Genomic DNA, 10,374 nt, shown 5'->3' with positions numbered 1-10,374 from the left:
TGAAAAAAAAAATCTCTTACTAAAGCTATTATAGTGCCCTACTTTTTGGAGGTTACCATAATAAAGTATTTATAAAAAATGTATTATTTTAAAATCTGAAATTCCCTTGTCCAGCTATTGATATACAGGATGTAAATATAAGTGCCCCCTAAAGCTGTGTAATGCAGAACATTCTCCCGACACACTTTCTTATATTTATACACAGCATTTCCTTTCACTAACAGAATTATTGACATTGTGCTTTGAAAAGAAAACTTTTTCATCACTATCTTGTAGCCTCATCACGCTTTTAATTTTATACAGACAAAAACATAACGTGATCAGCCTATAATAAACAGTACATTTTATTTACAATCATATGTTATAAAAAATACCATGAAAATAATTATAGCAAAAAAATACAAAGGGATGTTTTTTAAAAGTCTACTCTCCCCCATTAATGTAATTACAGTTATTCTTTTCTCAGAATGCACCCTGTTTTTTTAAGTAATGTTTCTAATCTATGGTTACCATTGTGTGCTACAAAGCGATGACCATAAATACAAGGTTTGAACATCCACTTCACAGCCTGATGCACATCTGAGGTACTCCAGATAAATTATACCTTCTAAATTAAAGGCATGTGTGGCACAAATAAAAATGAAAAACGAAGTTATTTGTTAGCATTTTACTCTAGGATGACTGCACAATAATTATTTTAAATTACATATGAGAAAAATTGCAGTGTGTGCTGAGAGTTTTTTTCTTATTAAATTATAAATGCAAAATAAGTCTTAAGACACCAAAACAACACAATAGAAAGTCTGAATACAGTTTAGGTCCTGATGACAAATTGCTTTTTAAGAAAAAACAAAATCATTTTCCTGAATAATGCAAATTATCATGATTTTTTTTTTTTTTTTTTACTTTGTTTTTCTTTTCTTGACATTTCTATGTGTTGGTAGCTTCTCTTTGCAGGGATGCATGTAAAGGATGACACAGGAGCTCAAATCAGTTCAATCAGTTCTGTATTTATACAGAAACGAAACACTCAATTTAACAGAACAAAAGCACTTCAAAATGTACAAGGGATACAAGGGTGACAACAATAGGCATGGCATTTTTATTGGTCTTTGCCATGTACCAGGCAAATATATTTTTATGGTGAATACCACAAAAATTGATGAATGTCAACACAGCTGAGCATAAGTGTGAACTCATCTCCCTCCTGTGTTCCTCCTGCTGTAAGCCTTGCATTTGTCTTAGTTAAGTTCTTGTTTCACCTCATCCTCCCTTGTTCTTGTAGTCCACTCTATTGTACAACAATACTGGAACCTGCTTGTACAGACATTTCCCAACAAAGTAGTTTACAGAACAATTCTGAGAAAATTGCAGTGTAATTTGTACAGTGTCTGTAGTATCAGAAACAAAGATTACAATTAAATGATTTTGTAAAATTGCAAAATTATGCTAACACCCATATATCTGTCCTTCATTTCATTATTTTCATATCCTGCTTTTCTCGTTATAGGGTGGTGGGGAGTCAGCCCTGACAGGGTTCAGTACATAAACAAACTCTGACTTTTATGTCATTTTTCATGTTGTAATTTTGGTTTTAACAAGCACTTTCTCTTGATTTTGTTCAGTTATGTTCTGTTTTTTTTTAACTGATTGTTGATTACCCTGATTAGCCAGTTGTTTAGTTTTTCCATGATGGGTCAAGCAAGTGAAGCAGCATTGTCATTTTTAGCTACTGTTCTCAGAATGTTATTTCTAGTTAGTTAAGGTGATCAAGCAAAATGTCATCGAATCATCTACAATGAAACAGAAAGAGAAAAGTTAAAACAAAGATAACAGCTTGTTATATAGGAGAATATAAAAGGTCCTAATTTAATCCTGAATATAGAAACAAAATTTGAAGGCCATATTATTGAAGGCCAAATTGTTCGCATTTGCCCACTTGGCCTAACGTGGGCAAATGCGAACATCGACCTGCACCAAACTAGCTCATCATGAGCACAAGCATACTGGAGAGTGTTGTAAAAACAAAAAAAAGAAAAGAAAAAGAAAAAAATATAAAACGCAAAAAAGGTATTCTTAGAAAAGTCAAAGTACAGAATTTAAAAGTATACATCAGTTATTTCACAATGAAAGGACATATAGTATAAAGTATAGTTTACAAAAAAAAAAAAATCAAAAGAGCTTACAGATCCTAGCATGATGCCAGAAACCATATTACCTGTCATGACAGTAAAGGCCAGATCACATTGTCATGCCTACCACATCACACTTTCAAGCTTTATGATATTTTGGCAAGCTTGGATCCCAGGAGCAATAGAAGATCACTAGCCAGACACAATAAATATGAAGAACTTCAAAAACATTCTTTAAATAGTACCAAAAACTTTTTAAAAACATTAGTCACCTGTAGAACCTGAGCGACAAGAACATGGCAGTTTTCAGTATGACATGCATATTTTCATTGGAACTAAATAACTTTCATTCAACAAGACACATATGTCGTTTGCAACATCACTATATAATATCCACTGCACTGTGATATGGTTAGCTCAATAGAAATTAAGCCACTTATCCAGCCCTGCTCATTAGGGCAAAGCAGAAAAAAATCCTGGTCCTTTTGTCCATAAGCAGGGCTTGAAGTGGGCCAGTTTGCACCAGTACGGCACTTCTTTCATTTTCGCATCTGTGTACCAGGAGTGTTTAACGTGTACTGGTAGTGTTTGTTAGTGTACTGGTTTGCGTAACGCATCATGACCCCCAGCTCTTGGAACTAATTTTAGTGTATCTCTGCACTTGAAACTCCATGAGTAAGTCTATTAAAAAAATCAAACTTAAACAGAGAGACTTATGTGTCTCCACCTCAGGCACTCCCTAAATGGTAACTATTTGTGCTAGAAAAGGTCCAGAGAAGAGTGAATAGGCTCATTCCAGGCCTACAGGAGATGAATTATGAAGAAAGATTAAAAGAGCTGAGCCCTTTCAGTTTAAGCATGAAGTGACAAGATTGAAGTGTTTAAAATTATGAAGGGAATTAGTACTGTGGATCGAGACTTGTATTTTAAAGAGAGTTCATCAAAAACAGGGGGGCACAGTTGGAAACTTGTTAAGGGTAAATTTCACACAGATATTAGGACGTTTGTCTTCACACAGAGAACCATAGACACTTTGAATAAGCTACCAAGTAGTGTGGCAGACAGTAAGATGTTAGGGACTTTCAAAATCAGACTTGATGTTATTTTAGAAGAATTAAAGGATAGGACTGGTGAGCTTTGTTGGGCTTAGTGGCCTGTTCTTGCCTAGATTGTTCTAATGTTCCAATATTCTAATTGCCATATGTTGTAGCCTAAACGCTTCAAAATTTTAAGGGAGTCAAAAAATTAAAAAAGTAAAAAAATAAATAAAAATAAAACATGTTAAGATCACCTGGAAATTGGTAGATGCTAATGAAAATAATATAAAGCAGTGAAAAAAACAAGAATTACAAAATGCATGGGGAAGGACAGAAACATAGTCAAAGAAGTCTGAAGCCAAATGTCAAAATTAAACATAAACTCAAAAATTGTGCTTCAGAATAAACATTGCAGAAATCCAAATAATAACATATAATAATAATAGCTCTCACTAACATTAATGATTGGGGTTTAAGAAAGATTCAACACTAGGATAATAAGCTATTCTGAACGGCCATCTTATTCAGGTGGAGCATAATAACACAGCAAATCATCTGTCTATAAACAGTCAAAGCAACTATAAACAGCGTATTTGCACTCATGCAAAGATAGTTATCACATGGAGGCCATCATAAAAAATAAACAAAAAAATGGTGTTGCCAACATCAACATAAAATTTAAAATTCTGAATTACTGTAAGCTTCCCTAATTCAGGGTGTTCATAAGAAATGTCTTGATTTACTTCATGAGATAAAAGTACATTATTAACAATTACATTGAAATGTATAAGTATTTATTTAAACCCATCTCTCCTCCTGGAGCATAGGACATCAACGACAGTTCTCCAGCATCCTGTGCTCTGCACTGGTGTCATAAGTTACCCTCTTCCAAGTCCTGTAAGCTTGATATGATCATCAAGATCCCTTCTCCATGTCTCCTGATCTGCCTCATTTCCTCTTGCATTGGGGGCTCCACATCAATGACTGATGTGTAATGTTTGGAGCTGGACAAGCCATCCCCATCTTCTCCTAAGGATTGTCTCTTCCATGGAATGCTGCTGTGTTCTTTGCCACAGGTCAGTGTTGCTGATGGTCTTGGGCCAATGGATGTAAACAATTCTTCACAGGAACTGTTTCACAAACATCATTCTCTCTGTTGTCTCAATGGTTCTACATGCTTCTACTCTGTACAGAAGTACTACCCCAACTTTTAAATAAAGAAGCACGTCTTGGTAAAGCTGCTGATGTCTTTGGAGCGCCACATTTTTTTAGCTGCATGAATACTGCTCTTGCCTTGTTAATCCTAGCCTTGATGTCCATATCTGTTCCTCCTTGCTTGTTCCCCACACTGCCAAGGTACATACAGTATAGGCACCTACCTCCTCTAGGAGCTCTCCATCCAGTCTGATTAGCTCTGACAAGCTCTTTTGCTTGTCTTTCAACAGAGTCCTCATGGTCTAGTCGATGGTGGGCAGGAACAAAAACTGTGAGAGCAAACAGTACTGCCTGATACTACTACATTTGCATAGTACCATTTAAACAATAAAGAAGGTGTTTTATTTGCTAAAACAAAACAAAGGCGTTTTATGATGATACTGAACCTGCACTGGTTAATCATAATGGTTTTGCACTGTATCTGTATTCTGTAGAACAGTACTGATCACTTGATAATATATACTTAACTCACCATGGTGTAATGACAGCAGACATGCATGTAGGCTTGAAAGCTTAAAACTACAGCAAAGATAGAAAATGATGCTTTTAGAACTGCTGCTTAAACAGTCCAGTTTGCAACTGTGCTTGTTAATTAGTGGTAATAATTATGAATTGTAACTGACTCTGCTCTATTCTGTTTCACTTCTGGGTGTATTTCTGTGCCATTTTGGCACCACTGCTACTAGCCAAACCACTCTCGTGAATAAGACTTAACTGGGAAGCTTGAGATATAACTTTCAAAACTTTTATTTTCCTTCAGTTTATACAGTTGTCGACTGCAAAATGTGAAGGTGTAGGAAGGCTGGTTGACCTAAGACAGTAAAACTAAGACTTTGCTTTGTCCCCCACAGTGATTTATTTTCTCCAGGAGTGCCGCTTAACCAACGATAATGACTTCTCTTTTACTGTTTGTTTACCTTGATATGTGACACTTTATTAATCATTTTGCAAATGTTTGTTATTTAATTATAAATGGCACCTTTCAACTTTATTTTTAACAATATTCTGGTGACCTTGTATCATTTACTGCCATCTTATTGTTTGTTGTTCCTACTTGTTGTTTACATTTGGCATGTCTGTGACATATTGTGTCATCAGGGGCCTCATGTATAACGCTGTGCGTAGAACTCACACTATAACATGGCGTAAGCACAAAAGCGGGAATGTGCATACGCACAGAAAAATCCAGATGCAGGAATCTGTGCGCACGCAAACTTTCACGTTCTTCCACTACATAAATCCCGATCAGCGTGAAAAGTAACGCATGTGCACGCGCCTTCTGTCCTGCCCCAACTCCTCCCAGAATTACGCCTCTTTGAATATGCAAATTGATATAAATAGCCTTCTGTGAAAAGACAATGGGAAAAGCACGGGGGAAAATATAAGAATTTCAGCGAATACCAAGTGGAGGCAAAGGAAAAACGTACTATTTGTTGGTTTAAACAGTGGTATAATCAACAAAAGGAAGTTGATCGAGTGACATAGCTCAAGTTCACAAAGTCGCACAGTGCCCGAAATAAAAAAGAAGTCACATATCAAAGTCACCCTGAAAAGGCGATTCGTAGCCCACCATCTGAGTGTCATATGAAAGCTTATTAGGGTACAGAGAAAAAAAATAGGCACATAGTGGGAGAAAAGCACGAAATGTCAACTTTAATCTCGAAATTTCCACTTTAATCATGTAGTTTATTTTGTCATTAAAGTAGAACATCATAAACTTCATCTTAAAATCGTTTATTTTACTAGTTTCTCAAGTAGCACGTTAAATGCTTTGTTCAGTATTTGATCTTCTTTATGCTCTATGCCTGTGAATCACTACGTGCTTCCATTCTTTCTCTTTCTCCGACAGGACACAGAATCCATTGCATTCGTGATATTAGAGCTCTCTGAATAATTAAAATACTGAGATGTATACGTGATATCTTTTTCATGGTGATAGGAATGAAAGCATGTTATTAAACATGGGAACACGGTGGCGCAGTGCTTGTTCATATCTCACGCAAGATGCTTGCTGCGCCATGTGCAACCTTCGATGAAATAATTTATTACAGAAGTACTGTCTCTTTCAAACGTACTAACCTCCAATTCCTGTCCTTACTTTTCTTTCTCCAAATACCCAATCGCCACACAATCAGCTCTGTAATAGACGTTAAGCCATCTGTAAGCTTAGAACGCTGATTCTTCAAAACTTTTAAGGAACATTGAAATATCTTCGTAGTACATGTTTAATTATTCTATCCGTCTATCCTTCCAGTGTCAAGTCAGCACCAGCAATAATACAGCGCAAGGCAGGAGCTATCCGTGAACTAGCTAGCGCTGCTGCACCGTGTCCTCACATATTTAATTATTAACAATACAGATTATTTAAATAAAGTTAAAGTTTTATCTGTATACTATAAGCAACATATTTTGCTGCATTTCATCTTAAAAATTATATCGTCATCATACACGCTTTATAAAGTGGCGCAGGTTGTGCAATATTATAACTGTAGTGCAAGTTTACAGTGGGGTAATTGTACTTATAAGTACAAACAGTTCTACAAGGAGCACTTGATGGACTGATTGAGTGCGTTTATAGTTCTTGGGATGAAACTGTTTCTGAAACGTGAGGTCCGTACAGGAATGGCTTTGACGCGTTTTGCCGTGGTTGAGGTAGTGTGTGCTTGAAACTGTATACCGATCATTCTCTTTCCGATCAGCTTCTGCTGTGAAATCCCCCACTCAGATACAGTGATATAAATACTCCGAGTGGTGCAGTGAGAGTAATATGGAAAAAGATGATCCGCTGTGTCAACCCTTAACTGGAGCAGCTGAAAGAAGAAGAAGATGCAGTGAGCGTAACAACGCTAAAGCAGTTATGGTATTTGGAATACTATGGCTATTCCCTGGACCATTATATTGCTACAGATTAATTACAATCAGATGCATTACACTAATAAACAATATGCAGTTAATTTCAGTGTATTTATAAAGCCGCGTCAGGAATGTGTGTCTAAGAAAGAAAGGGTGACCACACATGTACAGTAGCACTGCTTTGACGCTGGGTGCCGCCAGTCTGCAAAACCGAGCGGAGAAATTGTGTACGCCAAGGTATGAGGTACCATGGAAATGTGCGTGGCTTTACGCCAAGTTTAGGTTTTATACATCGCGATTTGAGCATGGAAATGTTCATATGCAACATTTCTGTGCGTACGCACCATTTATACATGAGGCCCCACGTGTTTTGGGTCACTCCCCTAGCTTTGTAGTAATGTAATTATTTTACTATTTTATGGCTTATATTATGTTGTATAAGCTCAGTCTTACCAGGCAGAGCTCCAAACAAACCCTCTGGAATGATCTGTTGAATATCCTGTCTCTTTTTGTCACTCAGGTGTTCCAGTGAGGGCAACACTCCAGCATCTGGTCTGGAGGGCAAATACTGTTCCTCTGCCTCATCCTCCTCCAAGACACTTCGAATGAGGAATCCTGTTGATGACTGCAGAACCTCTCGATATGCGAAAAGCAGGTAGGGTAACCATTGGTCCCAATCAGACCTTGTCTCATTCACAAACTTGCGCAACATCTGCTTCAGTGTAGCATTGTACCTTTCTACAAGCCCGTCAGTCTGCGAATGATAGGGTGTGGTCCTTAATCCCCTGATTCCTAACAAACTGTTCACTTGTTTCATCAGTTTGGAAGTCAGATTGGACCCCTGATCAGTCAAAAGCTCTCTGGGAATCCCTACCCTGGAGAATAGCTGTATAAGCATCCTAGCTATACTGCTAGCATTGGGCTTCTTGAGGGGAAAGGCTTCAGGGAACCGTGTCGCATAATCACACACTACTAAAATGTATTTATAACCAGTGCGGCTCCGCTCTAAAGGCCCGACCAGATCGACTGCAATCCTGGAAAATGGCTCTTCCACTACTGGCAGTGGTATTAAGGGCACCTTATCTCCCCTTTTTACAGGTCCTAATTTTTGGCACTTGGCACATTCTTTAATGTATTTTGCCACATCCTTTGTCCAACCTGGCCAATAAAAATGCCTAGCATTATGATGTCTTTACTTGCTCCATATGTCCAGACCAAGGGCTGCTATGACTAAGAAAAAGCACTCTATCCCTTATATCCTTTGGCAACACCAGTCTCTGTCCACTCTCATCTTGGTGGTAAAGTATGTCATGCTCTAGGACAAACTTTTCTCCAGTTTTAGCCTGGAGTCCCCTCGCAGCCTTGTCAAAACAAACACGCAAGCTCGGGTCATCACGCTGAGCGGCAGCCACATCACTCGGGATGTCAAAGGCATCTCCCGGAAGAATAGGTGGAGGTACGAAGTTACCAGCCTTCTGGGGAACACCCCAGAGCTTCTCTTGCCTCCTCTGACTCCAGGCTTTACGGTACGTGCGCGGGTTCTCAGCTATTGAAAAGGGCAGCTCGTCCCAAGTATCATGGGATCTCTCCTTCTGCTTGGCTGCTTGAGCCCGAGTGACCACAAGTGTCTCTGCCTGCAGAGTACTCTGCAGCAAGTCTTCAATACCCGGCACGTCCAACCTTAAAAGTACAGGGTATGGCATGTTATCCACGACTGCCATTGGCAACTCGTAACCTACCCCTTTTATCTCCAAGTTTATCCTTACCAAAGGATAGGTGACCTCTTCACCGTGAACACACCTCAGAGCTACGCCCTGCCCCGACTCAACCACTTGGCCCTCCAGACACTCTCGCCTCACCAAAGACTGGGTGCTTTTGGTATCTATCAGTGCTTTATGCTGCTGTCCTGCTATAGTAACCCTCACCACCTTCTGCCTATTTACAAAAGGAGTCTTCTTCGCTGACTGTGGACAAGGTTCAAAACAAAGCTTTGTCTCTCTCTTCTTGGGGCAATTCCTATGAATGTGGCCTTTCTGGTTACAACCGTAGCAAATCACTCCTTCCCTATAAATTCTTCTCTCAGGTAGGTGGACTGCACTAACTGGACCACGACCCGTATCAACCCGAGACATACCTTTGGGCTGTTCCCTTGGTCTAGGTTTCATGCTGACTTTGTCTTCTCTTCGCAGGTTCCTTGGACGATGAGCGGCCAAAAACACCTCTGCAACGTCTGCAGCTTCCTTGGAGGTTTTAGGTCGATGTTCCTCCACCCAGGTCCTCAGTCTGCCATCGAACACCTGTAAAAGTTGTTCTAATAAAACAAAGTCAATTATTTGATCCACAGTGTGTTTATCACGTTGTAACCATTTTGTACATAGTTCTTTTAGGAGTGCCAGCAGCTCCTTTGGAGACTGTCCATGCTTCTACTCTACAGAGCGAAATCTAATTCTATAAGTTTCTCTGCTGATTTTAAATTTTTCTAGGATGGCCCTTTTAAGGCTGTCATACCTCAAAGGACTCCTCCGCTGGCATGGCCAAAAACGCTGCTCTGGCTCTCCCTGTCGGCAAGGGTACCAAACGGACTGCCCATTCTGACTTCGGCCAGCCACATACTGTCGCCATCCTTTCAAAGTTTGTTAAATAGTGCTCTATGTCCTCAGGTTCGGCAAACGGCATCAGGCAAGGATAATCCATGATTCTCACTGCTCCTCTCAGCAGGTTCTTCTGAGAGTTGCAACCGTGACTGCTGCATCAGATCCACTTGTCCCTGCAGCTGGGTGAATTGGTGTTGGAGGCTCTTGAAACGACGTTCCAACCTCTGATCCTTGTCCTCCTGGACAGCGATGAACTGGCGCAAGAGTGTCTCCACCACTCTGATGTCACCGGTGCTGGTGGTATCCTCTGTAGCCTCAGCTGTACTGGAGTCAACTCCACGTCCACGATCAGGAGTTTCCACTCCAGGCTGTTTCTTTGGGGCCATACTGTATCCACAGTCTTTGTCTGTGCTCAAAAAAATTTTTCTCTCTCTCCGACTTGATCTATCCCGCTGCTGCCACCAAAACTGTGATATCCCGTGTAGTGGGAAGTGGCCCCAGCCTACACTCTGGACATCTGATAGTTCATGAACTGAACAGGAT

Source organism: Erpetoichthys calabaricus, chromosome 4 (genome assembly GCF_900747795.2).
Source record: "Erpetoichthys calabaricus chromosome 4, fErpCal1.3, whole genome shotgun sequence".
Lineage (NCBI taxonomy): Eukaryota > Metazoa > Chordata > Cladistia > Polypteriformes > Polypteridae > Erpetoichthys > Erpetoichthys calabaricus.
This window is presented reverse-complemented; position numbering follows the sequence as displayed.